This window comes from Delphinus delphis, chromosome X, assembly GCF_949987515.2.
Source record: "Delphinus delphis chromosome X, mDelDel1.2, whole genome shotgun sequence".
In the NCBI taxonomy this organism is placed as follows: domain Eukaryota; kingdom Metazoa; phylum Chordata; class Mammalia; order Artiodactyla; family Delphinidae; genus Delphinus; species Delphinus delphis.
The window spans coordinates 45,674,185-45,697,250 of NC_082704.1; the positions used below are offsets into that span (position 1 = coordinate 45,674,185).

The window sequence follows — 23,066 nt, forward strand, 5'->3', positions numbered from 1 at the left end:
ATAAAAACATATCTAAGTGTGTTAAATAGGTTTCTGTTGCTGTAGCTCCATGTATGCTTATTTCTAGAAAGGTCAATTATCAAGTGATTCAAGAGTGAAGAGAAAAATGTAAATGCTTAGGAGGAGGAAAGGAATTCAAATAAACAGGGTGATTTCAGAAAATAAAGTAGAACACGGAATGCAGGAGTTTTGAATTGAATTTTGAATTTAATGATTCAATTTATTGAATAGGTAGGAGTTTGTTTCATCAACTGTTATTTCCCAACTACCATAAAGATATGTTCAGAAAAATCAAAGAACTATTTATACACAGAACAAACTCTATGAAACTCCATAACCTGAGAGATTTTTTATGTTGAAAATATAAATTCAAGAAGAGTTTTGTTCATCTGTAGTACTCCATAGTGGATTATTAAAGTTATTATTTAACTGAAACTTTCTGAGGTGGAAACAGATTCTGTTTTCTCACTAAAATCCCTTGTCTAATTCTGTTTGATATTTCAATTTCTCATTTTATTAACTATGTTACCAAAGCAACTCAAATAGAGTACTAATATATGGCCATTACACAAGTTAGCAGTATTTTCTTTATGTTAGGACAGGTAAGTACTTGCTACTTCCTCACCTTACACACTAATTATTATTTTTTAAAATTAAACTTATTGGGCTTCCCTGGTGGCGCAGTGGTTGAGAGTCCGCCTGCCGATGCAGGGGACGCGGGTTCGTGCCCCGGTCTGGGAGGATCCCACAGGCTGCGGAGCGGCTGGGCCTGTGAGCCATGGCCGCTGAGCCTGCGCGTCTGGAGCCTGTGCTCTGCAACGGGAGAGGCCACAGCAGTGAGATGCCCGCGTACCGCAAAAAAAAAAGAAAAGAAAATTAAACTTATTAATTATAATTAGGCTACCACATATGGGTTTGAGGTTTCATACCTCTGTCACACCAATGGGACATTTGAAAAGTGAAACCCAATGATTTGGGTGAAAATGTCATATCCTAACTACATTTTTAATGCTTTGCCCTCTGTTGATTTAAATTGTTTTTATTTTCCTTCACTCCAGCAACAGTGACCACACACCTAGTATCTAGGTATTGCTCTGTCATACGATTCCCCACTAAAAGGAATCAGATTCCTCAGAGAAATAGCTATCCCAGGGCTATGGAAGAGTAGGTACAAGATGAAACTAAAATATCTTTATATCAGCAAGTAAGGTAGTGCTAAAAGTGTAGGGAGGGGGTAGGTATGTCACAAGGATAGCTTAAGGGGGCTCCCTCTGACCAAATCTGGGAAAAGTTGAGCACCAAAATCATTCAGTAATGCATTATGAACCACTGCAAAAGAGGAATTTATAAGTCCGTAGTGATAACAAATCAATCATAAGTAGATACATCAATATACTGATTGATTGATAGATGAGAAAGGAGAGGTCTTGCTTACAACAGAATGCTGATTACCAACTGTGTGAAGGGAGGTTGGAAAATCATCATTTTACAACCATTATGGAAAATATCAGATAACCGAAGGGAACATTTTGATGAGAAGCAGGAGATCTGCATGGTCTTCAAATGTCTCCCTACAGACTGCTTATTAGTTTCGAAGGAAGAATAGTAATTACACACTGGAGAAATCATATAATATCTCGACCAAGTGATCAAAATGAATGCCATCTATAAGGGACAGACAGAGATTGTGCGCCTCTAGATGTGATACTTGATACAGCATGACCTCTGTATAATTCTGACCAAGAATGCATATCCTAAATCTAATCATGAAGAAACATTAGATATATTCAAGATGAAAAAACATCCTGTTAAAGAAAAGGAGATACATACTGCTCAAAAATATCAATGTTTTAAAAGACAAAGAATGGCTGTGGAAATGTTCCCAGATTCAAGGAGGCTGAAGAAGAAATGGAGCCAGAGATGGAGATGGGGTTGATGGGAGAGGAGTGAGACAGAAAGAGATGGGTGTGGGGGGGAAATGGGGTCAACAGTATATGAATCTGGGTAAAAGATATATACGAGTGTTCTTTGCAATATTCTCACAATTTCTGTCAGTTTGAAATGATTTCCAAATAAAAACTTAAAATATAACTCATCTTTCCTTAGTGTTTCTTAGTTTACTATGTTATGCTATTTTCCTGGTCTTATTTTAAAGATATGCCTATTTAATGATATTTATGATGATTTATATTTAATGATGCCACTTAAATGATATTACAGAATAAGAGGAAAACCTGAGGCATTAAAGCACACCATCACTAACAGCTTGGAATCCTGTATCAAGGGGGTACAAATATACATAGCATATATTTATATTTGTCTACACTAAAAGCTAAGATACAATTTTCATAGAAATGTCTCAAATTTATTTTCATAGAATCATAAAACAGAATCAGAGGATCTCTTAAAAATATCTTAACACAATCTCCCCATGTTTCTGTGTATGGAACTGAGGTCACACAGTCACAGAGAACCAAGACTAAAACACTAGGACTCCCCTTGAGCCTTGTTACCTCCCAAAATATAGTCTTGGCTAACCTGACCAATCTAAACTGTTTCAAGTAAGTCCCTTATACACCATTCCTATGAAACAGAGTAGAAAGCACATTTCACCTCTGAAATCATGACTGTCATATGTTATTTTTAAATCATTTGTAATTATATATTTTTCTTTACAACATGCTTTTTTTTAGATAAAGAGGAGTATGTAAACCTAACTGATCAATCTAAGCTTGACAAATTGATTATAATCATAGCTAGCCATCATTAATGTCACTCCACTTAAACTGTCCTCATTAAATGTACCATCCGAACTAGATAAACACAATGGAATCCATTTTCATTGGGCTACCTCTAACAATGCATGAAGTTACCTTCATTCAGTCATCAGTTTATAAGTAAGGTAATTCGTTTGCCAATATTTAATTTTCATATTACCCTTGTGAGGTAAATAGGTAGTAGCCAGCATAATCCAGCTACACCATTTTTTCCATTATCTTCAGATCTCTTTGTCACTCCCCTTCATTTACGGAGGACTTGACCAACTGAGTTCGTTTTTTTGTCCACTCTAAATTCTGTTGTTTTCACTGACTTTATCAGCCACATCCCAAACCTATCTAGTCTCTCAATTTCCTGTGCTTCTTTACATCTATGTTGTACTGAATTCAACCAAAGCCATTCAATCCCCTGGCTACACCATGGTCACCAAAAATAACTCAACCTCCTAAATCCCAATTCAATCACAATATCTGATGATCTTTTCTCCCATAGTTCCTGCTTAATTGATCAAGTAACCCTGCTGAATCAACCTCTAAGTATCATTGAAACCACCAGTCCTTTGACCCACCATCCATCATTCCTCTCCTGTCCTCAATTCTCTCCCCCTCTAGTTTATTTATTATTTTTTTTATTTTTTATTTTTTTTAACATCTTTATTGGGGTATAATTGCTTTACAATGGTGTGTTAGTTTCTGCTTTATAACAAAGTGAATCAGTCATACATAAACATATGTTCCCATATGTCTTCCCTCTTGCGTCTCCCTCCCTCCCACCCTCCCTATCCGACCCCTCCAGGCTGTCACAAAGCACCGAGCCAATATCCCTGTGCCATGCGGCTGCTTCCCACTAGCTATCTACCTTACTACGTTTGTTAGTGTCTATATGCCCATGACTCTCTCTCTCCCTGTCACAGCTCACCCTTCCCCCTCCCCATAACCTCAAGTCCGTTCTCTAGGAGGTCTGCGTCTTTATTCCTGCTTTACCCCTAAGTTCTTCATGACATTTTTCTTCTTAAATTCCATATATATGTGTTAGCATACGGTATTTGTCTTTTTCTTTCTGACTTACTTCACTCTGTATGACAGACTCTAGGTCTATCCACCTCATTACAAATAGCTCAATTTCGTTTCTTTTTATGGCTGAGTCCCCTCTAGTTTAAATTCCAAGGCCAAATAAGTATTACTAGGCATTAGTAATCATTTTCTAACATACCATACTCAACACACTTTCCAATTAATGCTTCTACTCTATTTCCTAGGCCTGCATTTGCACAGCTGAGTATTTCTGAAAAAAAAAAAAAAAAATGACCTAACTGGGAAGAGTCATATCACTCTAAAGTAATAATCATCAATTTCAAATGAATACTCAATATTGCCCAGCAATGGTGGCAACTCTTTACCAAGAATTATTTCAAATTTCTTCAAATGATCTACTTCTCATCAAATCACACTGTTGCTAAACTGTTAGGTGATAACCCTGATGACTAACCCATGAGAAAATAGAAATCACTAATCAAATGGAAACATTCTAATCATGCCACTAGCAAATAAACCTGCATTTACACCACCTCCTTCTTTCCTATTATAAAGGAGAAAAGGATCCTCCTATCAAAGGTAAGTTCTTCCACATATGGATCTAGTACTCCTCTCTTTTCAGTTTTTTTTTTAATCACTCTTCTACATCTTCAACCTTTCTTTCTCAACTCTATTATTCCCAACAGCATTCAAAGATGCTTTAGCATTTCCCATCTGAACAAAAAACTTAAATCCCCTACTAACATACACCCTGCAGATACCACCCTCTCTGTGCTCTTCCAGAACCAAGCCTTGCAAGAGTTATCTAGCCACAGTGCATACACCCCCTCACCTCCTATTTCACTCTTCAACTCACTCCAACATGGCATCTAGGTCAAACTCTATTCTGAAACTTCCTAAGGGTATCAATGACCTCAATGTTGCCAGCTCAACTGATATTTCACAGTCCTTCTCCCTAATCTGTCAGATCATATCTTCCTTCTTGGAACATTTTCTTACCTTGGTTCTCTGACACCATATTATTCCACTTTTTTCTGGCCATACTCTCTTCGATTTCCTTTGCTGAAATCTTCCTCCCTTCTCCAATCTCTAACTGATAGAATACACCAGGGCTTGGTCCCATACTTCCTTTCCTTCTCCATGTACACACTATCAAAAAGTGATTTCATGCAGATGCATTATTTTAATATGATCTGCGTGACAATGATCTTAAATTGATATCTTTAGCTATAATTAATATTTGGAATTCCAGATTCAAATCCAACTACTTACCTGACATCTTCACTATGACCTCTGTCTAGAAGGTATCTCAACCATAACGTGGCCAAAGCAAAATTCTTCATTCCTAACCCTGACCCTACCACTAGCCAAGTCTTCCCTTTCTCAATAAACGGCACCATCATCCAGTTGCTTGGGCCAAACAATTAGGAGTCTTTCTTGATTCCTTTTTGTCTTTTATCCCACACATCCAGTTCATCATCAAGTCTTGTTGACTCCAGCCCCAAGACATATCTCAAAAGCAACTAAAACAGTGAACAATACAAACTGAGAAAGAGTGGGCTGGAGAAGAAGGAAACCCAGAGAGTATGGAGTCATGTATAAATGTCCTCTATGAGAGATGGCGTGATCAGCTGTATCAAATGATGCTGAGAGGTTAAAACAATAATTACAAAGCAAACATTGAAGGTCACTGGTGATCTTGACAAGAGTAGACTCTGGAGTGATGGGGATGAAAGTTTAGTTGGAGGGGACTGAAGAAAGAGAGTAAGATGAGAATGCAAAGTCAGCAACTAACAGAAATCTTTCAAGGGGTTTTGCTCTCTGGAAAGCGTAGAGATTAGTAACAGCTGGAAAGCATAGAGATTAGTAACAGCTGGAGAGGGCGATGAGGTCAAGAGTGGTTCTTTTTTTTTCAAGAGAGGAGATACTAGGGCATGTTAGTATGCTGCTGAAAATGATCCATTTGCGATGAAAAACTAAATATAGCATGGGGAAAGGAGATGAATCACTAAGGAGTGGGAACCACTGCCCAAGTGGACAAGCTATTTTTCCACAGGTGGAGGGATTCTTTTGATCCACAGTCATAGGAAATGGTACACTTATAGATGCAGGGCAATTTGGTAGGTTTCACACGGGGAGATGAAGGAACTCTTAATTGAGTGCTTCTAGATTTGTCAAAGAATTGTGAGGCGGGTGATCAGAGTGTGTGTGTATATCTGTTTGTGTGTATGTGTCTGTGTGGTGTGTGCTTTGGGGATTGAGAACTTGGTCATGAAAGAGGTTAAAGAAGAGAAAAGGTATAAATTAGCTATGTTGAAGAGAAGATACTAGGCAATTTATTAATACAAGGCAGAACTGAGTGTCTATTTGGTCATGTATAAGGTTTTCTAAAATGTTTTTTTTATTGAAGTATAGTTGACTTACAATGTTGTGCTAATTTCTGCTGTATAGCAAAGTGACTCAGTTATACACATATATACATTCTTTTTTATATTCTTTTCCATTATGGTTTATCCCAGGAGACTGGATATAGTTCCTTGTGCTATACAGTAGGACCTTGTTTATTATGCACTCTATATGTAATAGTTTGCATCTACTAACCCCAAACTCCCAGTCTATCCCTTTCCCTCCCCACTGCCCCTTGGCAACCACAAGTCTGTTCTCTATGTGTGTGAGTCTGTTTCTGTTTTGTAGACAGGTTCATTTGTGCCATATTTTAGATTCCACATATAAGTGATATCATATGGTATTTGTCTTGTGTAAGATTTAACAAAAAATTTTATATAAATATAAAATATATGTCTATTTAGTGGATTTTCTTTTACTGCCAAATTAGAATTTCTTATTATACAGCAAAGTATTTTGGGAAGATAAAACATTACATATTTCCATTGTTGTATGCCCAGACAGAAACTCTGTTATGATGGTTCACAAATGAAATGACATTCTTGTACAAAAAAGTTATTCATTTTCCTTTATACAAGTTTATCTCCGTATAGAGATGTCACAAATTAATTTGAAGATATAGAAGCATACAATTAATATTGCACCGTGGTAAAACTATGCCCATTTCAAACATGTTTCTATTATTCTGTGGTTTACCATTACATGATCAGAAAGCATTATGTCTTAATGTCAAGAGTATTTATTTAAAATTATATCAAGTAAGCAAGTTGTATTTACAATACCAGCAGCACTGGCTGCAACTGTTTGCCTTCCTTTTAGCATTTTAATTTAGAGCTTTCTAAATACAAATTAGGCAAAGAAAGTCTCTGCTCACTAGATGGTAAGTAGTTTGTTTTTTTTAATATCTCATCTGTATTAGCTGTGTTATCTTATTGGGAGTATACGTACAGACAGCCTTCATGCATGGCCCTCAAAATAATTTATAAATATTAAAAGCACACCTACAATTCCCTCCTCCAAAATCTCTGCAATGTACCATTAAAATTATCCTCCAGAAAAGGCAAAATATCACTATTTTTACCTAAAGAAGTAAGCTGTTGATTACTTTTTCTTATTGAAACATTTTCCTTTCTCATTGCGGGGACAATGTGGTTTCCTGTTTCTCACTCCTTTTTGATTGTTCTTTTCGTCCTCTTAATCGGCTGTTTGTTCTTCGCTGTGTTCATAACTTTGGCCTTTCAAGTCTCTGCTCCATTTTTATTACAGGGAACTAAAACACTATGGGGCCAAGTAGCAGAGGGAGTTTTCAAAAAGTCATCAAATCCTCTCCCTCTGTCAAGCAAAGATAGCAAAGAATTCAAGAGATAAAGCCTTTTGTGAAAAATGACTCATCTTAAGTTCTCCAAAATTGAAATGCTAAAATTGGTGAAGCTTGTCCACATTCACAAAAAGGAATTCACTCATGTGAAAAAATACCAACATGGAAAACAGTCTAATCCCGGTAATATTTGCAGCCATAAATATATGAACTTTATTATCAAAAATCAATGTCCACTTGATTTTGCCAGCTTTCACTCTGGATAACACAAAAGAAATCTCATTTTAAACATCTAAATAAGTAAATTTGAACTATCAAAACTAATGTCTATGCATTTTAATCTATAGATACTGTCAGACAAGTGTGATTTAAAAATCCAAACTTTAAGGTTGTTTAAAAAATAAAAGCATCTTCATGTGGCACATATATACAATGGAATATTACTCAGCCATAAAAAGAAACGAAGTTGAGTTATTTGTAGTGAGGTGGATGGACCTAGAATCTGTCATACAGAGTGAAGTAAGTCAGAAAGAGAAAAACAAATACCGTATGCTAACACATATATATGGAATCTAAAAGAATAAAAATGGTTCTGAAGAACCTAGGGGCAAGACGGGAATAAAGACGCAGATGTAGAGAATGGACTTGAGGACATGGGGAGGGGGAAGGGTAAGCTGGGACGAAGTGAGAGAGTGGCATGGACATATATACACTACCAAATGTAAAACAGCTAGTGGGAAGCAACCACATAGCACAGGGAGATCAGCTCAGTGCTTTGTGACCACCTAGAGGGGTGGGATAGGGAGGGTGGGAGGGAGATGCAAGAGGGAGGAGATATGGGGATATATGTATATGTATAGCTGATTCACTTTGTTATACAGCAGCAACCAACACAACACTGTAAAGCAAATATACTCCAATAAAGATGTTAAAAAAATAAAAGCATCTTCAATCGAATTTATAGCTACTTAAAAACAGCTGGTTGAAAAACTGATTTATTTTGACCAATTATGGTGAGTTCCAAATTTTAGCAGTGATTTTCAGCATAAACTCGCTTAAATTTTTCCTCAGTGCCAAGTTAAGTAGCAAACAAAATAAACAAGATGATAATAAGCAATAGTTTCTCCAGTTTAGTGATAATTGTTTCATTTCTTTTATTCTTATGGGACTGTCAAAGTTGAACTGACCTCGCAAAACAAAAATAAGCACAAATAGGATTTCAGTCCTTTAGGTTAACACACACAGACAATAAAGGCTGATATTATGATAGTAAAACTCAAAGGTCAAGCATTCTTATTTTAAAATGTAATATAGTTAAAAGAATTTTGACTAGACTTTATTTTCAATGACTGACTCAACTATTTTCTGGATTTTATCTTATGACATTAGAAATGGTCTGATAGTCACTCAATGAAAACATAAATCAGAAGCCTGAGAGGGAGAAAATAAAGTACTAGCTTCCCGATTTACATAGAAAGAGAACTGTAGTTCTACACTGAATAGGAAATTTTTCCAAAGCACAGCCATTAACTATGAAAAGAAAGCTCTCCCATGTTCAATAAACTCGTGTAAGAAACATTAGAAATGTATTCATGGATCAAGAAGAAGTCCAATTTGGTCTATGACAATATAACCGTCATTATTGTAACAACAAATTACTAGTGACTAATGGCAATGTTTTCCATGTACATTATTCTATTTAATCACACTAACAACCATATGAAAAAGGTATTATTATCATGACTCAGAAGAAACTGAGATTTAGAGAAGGTAAAATATTTGCTCTTGGTTGCATAGCAGCTAAGATTTAAACTCAGATTTCCTGACTTCAAATCATATGCTCTCAATTAAACTCCTGCTAGAACAATAACAACTAACCTCTGCAAGAGCAATAGTCAGCAGATTATGTAAGAATTTCCTAAGAAATTATGGTAACGCCTAGCCTGGAGGCATCACGGCCAGCTAGTCAATGTATAATCTTACAACTAAAAAGAAAAAGAATGATAGAACTAGAAAAGAAAATAAATTAAATAAGTCTACATTTATACTCCTCATTTCTGCTGATATTTACTTACTTATTATTTATTTATTTATTTGGAATGCTTTGTTCCACTAAAAAAAATGATCCACCCATTCTTTTTTTTTTTTTTTGCGGTACGCGGGCCTCTCACTGTTGTGGCCTCTCCCGTTGTGGACCACAGGCTCCAGGCGTGCAGGCTCAGCGGCCATGGCTCACAGGCCCAGCCACTCTGTGGCACGTGGGATCCTCCCGGACCAGGGCACAAACCCATGTCCTCTGCATCAGCAGGCGGACTCTCAACCACTGCGCCACCAGGGAAGCCCCCGCCCATTCATTTTTGACTCATTCAGGGAATGTAAATATTAGAATTCTTTCTCACTAACTGATAAACTTATTGCAGAAAATTTACAAGGGGAAATTCATTAAGTGAAGTCAAAATTTCCCATTAACTTACACTTTGCCAGAAGCAAGGAATAATTAGTTCCAAGGAAAAATACTGCTTTTTCTAATGCCTCCACTAACTTCTAATAAGGAAGACATGAAGAAATGTCCATCACAAACAGGAAAATGCCCAGAACGGCCACCAATTAAAACAGCCCCCATACACCATTTCCTTGCAAATAAATGTCTGAAATATAATTGGAACTTAGGGAAACACTTCACAAGCAGAAATCTAAAATCAGTAATCAGTTATTATACCATTTGGTCAGCAAAGCATTTTCCCTTTTAAAGCCTTTTCTCACACATTACCTCATTTCATCACTGGGATGCATAGGTTGGTGTCTTCCTACAAAGTCTCTCGGAGTGTCTTAACACTCAATAAACAAATTTTATTTATTAAGCACTCAATAAGTAGTTACTGGAGAAAGGTACAGTCTAAATGAATGAATGAATGAGTAAGCCAAAGAAGTGACTACACCATCATCAAAGGATGAGCCAAATATCAGTACACGTATACAGGATATTATGTGTTTGTCAAAACCTATAGAATGTACAACACAAAGAGTGAACTCTGATGTAAACTATAAACTTTAGTTAATAATAATGTATCAAAACTGGTTCACCGGGCTTCCCTGGTGGTGCAGTTGTTGAGGGTCCTCCTGCTGATGCAGGGGACACGGGTTGGTGCCCCGGTCCGGGAAGATCCCAAGTGCCGCGGAGCGGCTGGTCCCGTGAGCCATGGCCGCTGAGCCTGCGCGGACGGAGCCTGTGCTCCGCAACGGGAGAGGCCACAACAGTGAGAGGCCCGCGTATCGCAAAAACAAAACCAAAAACAAAAAAATGGTTCACCAATTGTGACCAATGTACCACATTAATGATAAGGGAAATTCTTTGGGGGGTTGGGAAGGGGCATATGAGAACTCTGAACTTTCTGCTTAAATTTCCTGTAAGCCTAAAACTGCTCCAAAAAGAAAGTCTATTAAAAAAAGATGAACAGTATATTTTCAAATTAAGAAATGCCAGACCTGTCTGAAAAGCTAACTTATTATTATTATTTTGAAAACAGGAAAAAGAACAAAAAGCAAGAATAAAAAAAAAGATCTGTTACTAACACTTCCCATGAAAGGTTACAATCATCAAAAGAAAGGCAACCAAAAGAAAAACAATGAACACCATATGTATTACTTATTATTTTGATTTCTCAAATGTAGCACTGCAAAAGCGCCTCCAGCAACATGTATAAAAATGTGTCAATCTACATATTAAAATGAAAACCCTCAAAAAAACCCAAATACAGACTAATAAAACTGAGATATACATGAAATTCAAAGTACATTCAATGCAACCACAAGTCTCAAATCACTGGGAAAGATAAACCACGCAGAGGCAGGCTTGCTCAAAGCCCTGGCATCTGATGATGTGAGCTACGGTCCTGTCAGGTCAGGAGGGAATAATATATTTCATCTGAGGCCCCAACATATTTCCAGCCTATAACATTCCAAGCTGGGAAATGATGGCTATCCCAAACTGCTGTGAGACCTGTGAGTTAAGTAGTACTCACACTGACTGAGATGCGTTTGTTAAGTTATGTAAACTGTGAAAAACAGTTACTTTTGTCTCCCTATGTTAACAAACACATAAGTGTGTTTAATTAATGCTTTTCATAATAGCACCATAGACAGAACACCACCACAGACACCACATTCTGGAAAAACCCTCAAATGGCTAGGTTATTTGCCAAGTCTCATAGAGTTTTTGACAAGAAAGAATCATGCACTATAGTAGCCTAGCTTCTATTAGATCAAGAAAATATTATACTCCCATATATTATAAGTACAAAGTAAAAGTGCAATGGGATCAATACCAACAAAGTCTCTACAACATAGTGTGGCTGTCTGGGACTCAAGCAAGTTCACCATTTTCCAGTGAAGTCTGCATGCCTGAGAAAGAAAACAAAAACAGCGTCTCTGGGTTTGACTCATCTGCACAGTGAGATTTTCAGACTTAAGGTCGCTTCCAGATTGAATATGCTTTGGTTTGATGACATAGCTATGACCCACTTGAGTCTTAGGAAACTTGAATGTTCTACACGTATGCATATATTGTTCTGCCAATACAAGAGCTCCAAGCCAATATGTGTACAGTGACAGAGAACTCCTCCCAGAGAGCAGGAGAAGCTGGCTCAGCTCCAACCACAAATAGAAACGATAGAAGTGGACTGAAATCCTGCCAAGAGACTGTCACAGATGGAGACTCAGGAAGGGGAATATGAAAATAACAAAGCTTAGCTCCCTCTGAATGGAAGCCAGGGATAATGAATAGCACTACTTGTATAATTTCTCTTGAGTCTATATTACAATCATTATACTCTCCCCTGTGTCCCTGGAGTAACTAAAGTAAAATTTTTCTACCTATATGGGAAATTCTGGTTTAAATGGTTCCACCAGCTTTCCACGAAAACAAACAAAAACACTTTACTTCTTGCTAAAAAAGTTCAACACAAAATTAAAATGCAAATGAAAACTCTAGGGAAAAAACTGCAAACTGCGATAAAGGTGACAAAGGGTTACTATAAACATACAACAAGATCTTTAAAGAGATAAGAAAAATATTATCCCTGTAGTATAAAGTTGAGTAAAAAATATGAACAAATAATGGACAAAGAAACACAAGTGGTCAATATGTATTAAACCTGTTTAACATAATTAGTAAGCAAATAAATGAAAACAATGAGATACAGTTTTTCAGTCATCAATGACAAATTATTTTTTAATTATGATACTCAGTGTGATGGTTCTAAATGATTGCCACTCATTTACGGCTGGTAGGAATCTAAATTTGAGCAGGTTTTTAGAAACAATTTAGCAATACATAACAAGAGTTGAAGATAACTCATACCTTTCTGTTAGTAATTTCAATAAGAGGTTTACAAAAGGATTAATATATACAAGACTAGTCCATGTGGCATAAGACCAAATAATTGGAAATGATCTAAATATTGAACAACAGGGGAATTACTAAATAAATCAGGGTATATCCTTATGAGGGAGTTTTATACAGCCATTAAAATCACGTATTTGCAAAATATTACTGTTTATGTCCCAAGAAGATATTAGGCTCAAAAAGCAGAATATAGTATATACCATATATACAGTAAGATACTATTTTATTAAAAAAAAATTACAAACATAGATTAAAAAAAAGAACACAGAAACTATCACTGAAATAATTCATAACAAAATGGTAAGAGTGGCTATCACAATTAGGTGATATAAATTCAAGAGATCTTTTTAAAAAAAATCTCTTCTATGCTTTCTAAATGGTATAAATGAACATACATACTAGAAATGGACTTGAAAGGGAACATGAAAACAGCCCCCAAGGTAACCCTTAGGGGAAAGAGACACTATGTGTAGCAACTACAGTGTCAAGACAAAGAGGCCAAATTACAAACATTTGCAAGAACAAAAGGTATGTGGAAGAAGTAGAAGGGAATACATACATGCCTGAGATCTCAGCAGCAGAAAGCTTAGGATGATTTTCTAACAGCAATATTTCAGTACAGTACACAAAAGATGGAATGAGGTCATCTATTGGCCAGCTAAATCAAAAAGTTGATTCAAGAGAAATTTTCATTCATCTCAATGTTTAATTATGTAATTCAATTGTATTGAAGTGGATTTGACGATTGAATTCTGGATTTACATTTAAAAGTTGTATGACTTCAAGCAAAATGCTCATCTTTATAAATTTGTTTCTTCAACTGCAATTTTGAGATTAAAAATTAGTTCCTTTAACTCACAAGGGATCTGCTAGCGTTAAATGAAGAGTCTTAGGTAAACTCATCTAGCACATCATGTAGCACAATCTAAATGCTCAACACTCAGCAAGTATCCTCTGCTATTTTGATGACTGTCATATATCTACTGCACATCCCTAAGTTAACATCCCTAAAGTTAAGTATGTTCGCGTAAAATAAAGAGCAGTTTAGTCTGACTCATGACCCACTTTTTGTCAGTCAACTCTCTCCTCAAAAGTGTCCTGACACTGAAATGAAAAACACCATGTGCTTTTTGACTTGTTCAAAGCTGGGACAGATAGAATGATAATTATTTCTAAATTTATTACTATTCCTATTCTATTTTCATCACCAAAATAGGTATAATCCCCTGCTCCAGTTATACCCAATGAGTGCATATAAAGGTATGAATTAGTATTGTGGACAACCACGAGAGCACTGGACACGGTAAGCGCCATACAGAGCCTGCTTTTCTGCTAAATGGCACAGAGCACTATGATCCTAGATGCAAATAATCTGTTTCTTAGAAGAATTCTATAAAATAAATATATGGTTTATGTTAGCTGTTTTTCTTCTAATTTCACATCTCAAAACACTGACTTTTCTTCAAGAATATCGTCTTTGTAGCAGTTTCTAAGATGTTTGTAAACAGCACATGAAAAATGTTACTGAGGTCAGATATAAAATAAAAAAAATATTAACATTAATTGTGTATTTTACATAAAATCTAGCCACACATTTAAATGAGGAATCTAATGCCAAACTGTTTTGAAGGGGGTGGGAGTGGTAAAAATAATTCCTCAATTTAGAGTCTTTAACAGTTATCAAAAGTAGTTTTAAATTCTAGGTGTTCTTATGCTAAATTATAAACCTTAAATTAAGAATAAAATAGTTTAAATTGAATGAAATGTCTAATTTTCAGACAGCTCTTATACTCCTGAATTTTTTTCAACTGGAGTTAAATCTGTTTTTGAATATTATTCCTCCTACCACTTCTTTGGTTCCCCTTCCCATAAGCCTTAAACTTAAAACAAATTAATTCCATTCTCTCTCTAAATCTTTCCTCAAAATTGATGATTTCTTTGGTAAAGACATTTTATAGCCCCCAAAGAACTGAATCCAAGATTTTCAACACTCTGGCTAGAGGCATATATTCTGGAATATAATGTGCCCAGATCACCTTATTTAAAATATCAAAGTGATAATATCTAGTGCATCTCTATCAAACTACTCATTAATCAATTTAATTGGTTCTATGAAGAATAGCTACTGTTTCCCACCTTGTGTATTTGAGACTTTGAAGAAAATAGGTCCATTTCATTTGATCATACTATTTCATGATATGCAATTTCATTTTTTGTGTGTGTGCTCCAGAAATTGAGACTATGCAGAATCAAAAAGTTAAAATACTATTTTAAAATTCTTTATACAGCATAATGCCTGAATTTCTCTTCATTAACTTCGCACAAAAATCATTCCCAATAATGAAGGAGTCCCATAGATCAAGACTACTTATATGAATGTATTCATATTTCATGATAATTAGTCCCTGTACACGTAGTCTCTTCCCCTGGTGTGTCCAGTACATGTGTCTCTGTCCTAGATTGCTCATTAAATCTGCTATAGTTCATTTGAGCACTGCATCACTGTGACTGGGTTAGACATTGCAGAATCCAAGACCTATGATTCCTTTCTCCTGTGTATTTCTTACAAAATCTTACAAGCAATGCTCTGGTAGTGTTGTAGAAATGATGCATACAGTAGTCGATATGTTCTGTAAGTCTATAAACAAGGTTATCACAAAGGTAGACTGCTACCCTCAATGCCTCCATTGTGAATGCAGGTAATATGCCCAGTATCTGACAAGGTTTGAGAAGTAGCAATCCTTATTCTTTTTAATGGGGACCTCTGAGACCAACAATGTCTAGAAAAATACCAGGCTCACTGTTATACAGAGACTTTTCCTAGATTACTGGATATCCAGGCCACACACACACATACACACAAGCCCTTTTAAAAAATTAGGTAGCAGAGAGTGTTCAGTAGTTACAATGGTAATATATTCCTGCCTGAACTATAATGTCCTGAATCCAGTTCTTTATAAGTGACAGAAGGAAGTTATGTTAAAATAACACAGTGGTGCAGGGGTCTCAGGTATGGATTAATTTTTAAATCGTTACATGGCGGTAGCTTGATTTCTACATTTTTTGCAGTCCTATGTTATGAAAGAACATTGCTGGAGGATGAAGTTTCTGACTTTTCTTTCAGAAGCAGTTCTGTACAATCCCAAGGTAAGATATTTTGCAGACTTGACAATTCCAGATTGATTTTCACTTTCCTATTTTTTGGAACCTTAGGCTAACAATACTGAAAAAAAGAAAAATCTGTCCTGTATATACCATACAGATTGTTTTAAAGACCAATTTATATCACGTATGTGTTTCTACTCAGAATATATTTGAAACTGTTAATTATCTACATGTCAATAATACAAGTAGACTGCAATACTTATTGAAATAACTATTTTCTCTTTTTTGTTGACTTTTAAAAATCTAATTTCTATATACAAACGATTCTGACCAAATGCTATCTGGCAATACCTGCACCCTTTTATTTTTCATTTCTAGCAGTAATAAAAGTATTTGCCATTAAGATTAATTCACAAAACAGTATCACAGTCTCAGAAACATATCCACTAAAAATGCCTACTCCACAAAAAGTAACAAAATTAATAACTTCAGATTTGTGTAATTTAAATTTGAAATCCCTGTTAAATTATCAATAACCTTCAATAGAAAGTTTAAGAAATTGACTTAATAAGTCAGAAAGAGAAAAACAAATACTGTATGCTAAGGCACATATATGGAAACTAAAAAAAAAAGGGTTCTGAAGAACCTAGGGGCAGGACAGGAATAAAGATGCAGACATAGAGAATGGACTTGAGGACACGGGGAGGGGGAAGGGTAAGCTGGGACGAAGTGAGAGGGTGGCATGGACTTATATATACTACCAATGTAAAATAGATAGCTAGCGGGAAGCAACCACATAGCACAGAGAGATCAGCTAGGTGCTTTGTGACCACCTAGAGGGGTGGGATATGGAGGGCGGGAGGGAGATGCAAGAGGGAGGAGATATGGGGATATATGTATACACATAGCTGATTCACTTCGTTGTACAGCAGAAATTAACAACATTGTAAAGCAATTATATTCCAATAAAGATATAAAAAAAGAAAGAAAGAAATTGACTTAAGACATTCCCAGCTGAAAGACAGTTCCAGCTGGTAGACCAGTTGCCTTCATGCTAATTACAACTTATATATAAATATAAAGAGTTGTCATCAAAAGAGCAAGTTAGGTTCTGAAGAACCTAGGGGCAGGACAGGAATAAAGATGCAGACGAAGAGAATGGACTTGAGGACACAGGGAGGGGAAGGGTAAGCTGGGACAAAGTGAGAGAGTGGCATGGACATATATACACTACCAAATGTAAAATAGATAGCTAGTGGGAAGCAACCACATAGCACAGGGAGATCAGCTAGGTACTTTGTGACCACCTAGAGGGGTGGGATAGGGATGGTGGGAGGGAGACACAAGAGGGAAGAGATATGGGGATATATGTATATGTATAGCTGATTCACTTTGTTATAAAGCAGAAACTAACACACCATTGTAAAACAATTATACTCAAATAAAGATGTTAAAAAAAAAGAGTAAGTTAAATCACTTTTACCCTTTACATCTATGTATATTTTCTTTTGGGGGCCTTTGTGCTTAATACCTACTTGTAACGTCATAATCATCAAAATATGGATTTACTCAATATTTATAGTTTATTTTTAAGAGTTTGAAAAGTTACCTTGATCCACTGACTTTTTAAAAAAATTATTCTTATGTATCACAAAATATCTGACCCTGAGTGAATTTGCTAATCCTTGTGATAGTGACTTTTGTTTTCCAGCTCTTCTCTTTGAAGAAAGTATGTGTTTACTTATGTTGTTATACTACTTAGACATTCTCTATTACTTTATTTTGCTTAAATATAGAGGCTTTAAATAATTCATAAAGTTCTCTATTTAGTTAAAAGTAAGTTATGGTACACCAGCGATCATTTTAAAAAGAAAAGAAGAGAGAGAAAGAGAGGAAAGAAACCTCAAGGACAGCAACAGAGGAACTAATGGAGATGACCTTTCAAAATGACATTTACTAGCACTCTAACGCAACTGACTCAGTTTATTAGATCTGGAATCTTTCTACTCTCCAGTGCTATTACCTTACTTCGGAAAATAAGCACATTTCAAATGTGAGGATTCTAAATATTTAACGTTCCTAACTGGTTTTAACTGTTTTCTGATCTTACTCCTAAAAATCTCACATTTTCATTTCTTGACATAGAATGGATATCTGATCTGGAGGCATCTAGGCACAGCTAACTATATCTGAAGATCAAATATTCTCAACAAAATTTTTAATAGCCTACTAGGAATTGTTTCTTTATAGTAGAAAAAGAAGAAAAGTTGTTGTGGATGGGTGCAATGGACTTGAGACTTTCAGAATACAGAATCCAGAACCTTTGGGGAGGATACCATACAATGGTTTACATGTGTTCCCTAAGAGCATCATGGTGTCTTATTACATGGGTATTACAGCCCTTCAAATAGAGTAGTCCTTCAGCAAATGACTGTGTGAGATAAACAATTAATCATCCCAACAGAGATGCCAGTAATGGAAATTAAATTATTTTGACCAAAAATAGGTTTACTGTATTATTTGAGAAAAACATAAAACCGCCAACGTAGTTAGTTATACAAATCAGACTCTCTTAAATAAGGGGGCTCCATCCCTTTAGGCAAAACTTAAAGGGTAGAAATAAAGTTTTTATAATATATTCTTAATAAAATGTTCCAGGAAATATTATATAAGTCTTCAGGTAATTGGGGTAATCTCTTCCAAATTCTTTTTTTTTACCCTAAAATTTGTGGACTTGAGTGCTTTTTAAAGTGGAATATGCCAGTAATAGGAGATATAAAGGGGGACAAGAGTGAGAGAGATGCTACACCAGCCCCCAAGAGCTTAAAAGTTAGAGAAATAAGACTGGTAAAAATCCTACACATAATAGCTACTGTTAGCTATCTAGTGGCATAAAACTGAAATTAGTTCAAAGATTTGGGCACTAAATTGCCCAATCACCACTCGAAATCCCAATCAAGATGACAGGGATAACCTCAGGAAACAGAACTATAATTTAATAAATTGAGTAATGTAATATAATAGCCCTTATCATGTTCTAGGAATTAAATTTTATACTTTCTACATCTACAGAATTTGTACCAGCCTTTATTCCCACTACTTTCGTTTGGACGTGTGCAATGTCTTGCTTAGATTTCTATTGCAATAAGCTCCAGACAGGTCTCTCTTCCTCAAGTCCAAATGTCCCCTCCATACCTGCAACCATGTCCCAATCACCTCTCCTACCATAATCAGAGTGATCTAATGTTTTAATGTGAAAATGTCAATTCTGTGCTTAAAATTCATATTCTATGTTGCCTTTAGGAAAAAACGTCCAAATTCCTAAATACTGCAGAATAGGTCATTAATGAGTTGACCCCTACTTGCTTCTATACACTTATTTCTTACCACTTTCCCTAGAATTACACTACCCATTCACTATACCAAACAACTTAAGAGTTTTCTGAATACACCTTGATTCCTCATACCGTAACACAGGCCTCAATTTGTACTTCCACTCTGTCTAGAATTCCTTGCTACCGCGATCTCCTTTTTCCATTGACTAATCTTTATTAAGATTTTGAAACTCACACCTGGCATCAACATCCACTCTGAATTCTTACTTCCCTTCAACTGAATTCAGTGGTCCTCCAGTACCCTACTTAACCTCTCTTCTGGTGTTTATCACATGTTATGATAATAATCTATTTGCCTATCTTCCCCACTATACTTGAATTGCCTGTGGACATAGAGTCTTATTTCTGTCTCCCCAGCATTCAGCACAGTGCCTAGAAAGAAGTGGGCACTTAATAAATGTGTATTGACTGAAGAAAACAGAAAGGTGCAACTAGCATTTGCAGTTAAACTGCTATTAACAAGACTGGATACAGGTAGGCAACTCCTATAAGGAAAGATGCTGGGACAAAAATATGGGAATACATTATGTCATAAGGTTTATTGAATTATGGGGTTTTTTTTCCCATTATTTCTCTAACTTTCTGTATAGTGCTATCAGAGTTTTGGCTTTCTTCTCTCCCTTAGGTTCTAATGAAAACATAATAAGGTCATTCCTCAAAATTTTATCATAGGGCATTCTGGTGAAATCTAGTTATGGAGACCTCTTGTGGGGCTCCAGAATCCAGTAGCCTCCATAACTAAATGGCTCCCCTGAGGTAAACTGTAGACATCAGCTTCAGTAAATACTTAATGTCTCCCTACATAAACTGATTCCAACTCACACACTAGAGCTGAGAAATACTGCAAACGATGGTTAATCAGTGGGCCTTGGGAAGCCAGAACAAGTCAAGATGGATGTATAAAGAGGGTAGAAGAAGTAACACCTCTGAGCTGAACAAATATCTTAAAGTCTTGAATAAAGCAATTAGTTAAACTAAATAGGAAATAAAATCAGTGCTCAAAAATATGGCAGAAAAGGCAAGAGGTCTATAAAAGACTTTCTTGTATTAAAATTATGTCTCTACTCACTAAAATTTAAGCCATGAGTTACTTTAGAATCAGCAGCTATACCATCATGGTACAAATGACACTACTATATTTTCACAGTGCCATGAAGAAACACTTCACTAAAATTCTGAAGGGGTTAATATAATTTTCTCTTTAAAAATGAAATCAGTGATATTATTATTTATATACTATGCTATATCTGATTCAGGTGCAGCAAAATTGAATAAGGTGGAAACACATACAGAAAACATGAGGGGAAACACTAAAGTCATTCTGAAATAAGAGTGTGAAAATATGAGTTCTTTATTCCTGTGATTTGTATATTTCCCCTTGTTGCCAGATAGAGTTTATACCTTATGGGTATGCAAGGTACATATAGGTATAACATTGTAATATTAAATTATCAATACTAAGAAGTATAACAAACCATCAAAAATATTTGCCTCATGCTTTAGCACTTTCAACTAAAACGAGATTTTATCATCTTGCTCTCAGATATAACTATCTGATTGGTGGAAGAAAAAGGAGGAAGTGGTGGCGATTATGATTTTTGCTAATATATAGCAAAACAACTTGTTTTTTGGTTCTCTCTCAAGTGTTCAATTATTTCTCTAATAGTAATAATCTTGTTCACTCTACCTTTAAAGGATTTCTCAAAAACTTCTCTCCATCTCTGCTACCTCCTCTCTGATTCGCTTCAGGCCTGAGATATATTGATTGGTCAATTTAAATTATTTAATTTAATTTTAAATTCAATTAAATTATTAAATTATTGAATTATTATTGAATTATTTGTCTTACTTCTCCATCTTCCACTCTTCAGCCCACAGAACATTATTAAGTAGGTAGGATTTGGGAATATTTTTCTAAGTAAAGACAATAAGATTATATAAAACCATCAAAGGATGTGATAATGATAGGTATTTGGTGTGATGGGGACCAGTGAAGAATGTTAAGGAAAAGCCGAAGAAAACCGTGGTCACACACTGGTGGGAAGAAAACCTGATCATCATAAGAAAGCAGAAGGATAAGACAGTATGTATCAAAAAAAAAGAAAAAAAGGAGGACTCATACTTGCCAGTTAAAAGCTTACTACAAAGCTATAGTAATCAAGACAGTATGGTACTGACACAAAGATCTAGATCAATGGAATAGAACTGGGAGTCCAGAAATAACTCCTTCTATTTATGGTCAGTGGATTTTAGACAAAGGTGCCAAGAAAATTATGGGGAAGAAAAGTCTCGACAAATTGTGTTGGGACAACTGGATATCTATGTGCAAAAGAATGCAGTAATCTAAAATAATAAAACTCTTAGGAGGAAACATAAGTGCATATCTTTGTGACCTTGGATTAGGCAATGGTTTCTTAAATATGAAATCAAAAGCACAATCAACAAAAGAAAAAGTCAATAAATCAGGCTTAATCAAAGTTAAATTTTTTGTTTCAAAAGACAACTATCAAGAAAATGAAAAGACAGTCCACAGAAGATATTTATAAAAATTCAACCATAAAAAGACAAATAATCCAACTAAAAATGGGCAAAGGATCTGAATAAATACCTGTAAAGAAGATATACAGATAGCTAATAAATACATGAAAAGCTGCCCAACATCAGTAGCCACTGGGGAAATGCAAATCAAAACCACAATCGTGGGCTTCCCTGGTGGGGCAGTGGTTGAGAGTCCGCCTGCCGATGCAGGGGACACGGGTTGGTGCCCCGATCCAGGAAGATCCCACATGCCGCGGAGTGGCTGGGCCCGTGAGCCATGGCCACTGAGCCTGCACGTCTGGAGCCTGTGCTCTGCAGCGGGAGAGGCCACAACAGTGAGAGGCCTGTGTACCGCAAAAAAAAAAAAACAAACCCCCCCCCCCAAAAAACCACACTCGTATACCACTTCATACCCTTTATGATGGCTACTATCAAAAGACAAATAATAACAAATGTTAGAGAGGACATGGAAAAACTGGAACTCTCCTACATTACTGGTTGGAATGTGAAATGGTACAACCACTTTGGAGAAGAGTTTGGCAGTTCCTCAAAATATTAAACACAGAATCACCATATGGCTCAGTAATTCCCATTCTGAGGTACAGAGGCCCCAAAATTGAAAGGAGGCATTCAAACAAATACTTGTACATGAATATCAATAGAAGCACTATTCACAATAGCCAAAAGGTGGAAACAACCTTTGTTTATCTAATGTCTATCACCTGAGGGAAAAATACACAATCCGTGGTAAATCGTACAATAGAATATTATTCAGCCATTAAAAGGAATGAATTACTGATATATACTATGACATGGATGGATCTTGAAAACATATACTAAGTGAAAGAAGTCAGAAGACACAACAGGCCAAAAATGATATAATTCAATTTTTATGAAATGTCCAGAATAGCAAAGTTCATAGAAAGTATCAATAGATTAGTGCTTATAAGTGGCAGAGGATTAAGGATAGGAAATGAGGAGAGACTTCTAAGGGGCTGGGGTTTCTTGTTCGATGATGAAAACATTCTAAAATCAGATTGTGGCGATGGCTGCACAACTCTGTAAATATACTAAAACCACTGCTTTGT

At 35.9% G+C, this 23,066-nt stretch overlaps 1 protein-coding gene and 1 pseudogene across 1 annotated transcript in view; both read right to left on the reverse strand.

The window, feature by feature from the left end:
• The window catches only part of DIAPH2 (diaphanous related formin 2), an 890,580-nt gene that overhangs the window by 527,282 nt on the left and 340,232 nt on the right, over window positions 1–23,066 (reverse strand). The gene's annotated exons all lie outside the window — the stretch shown is intronic.
• LOC132418671 (uncharacterized) lies at window positions 5,292–19,250 on the reverse strand (annotated as a pseudogene).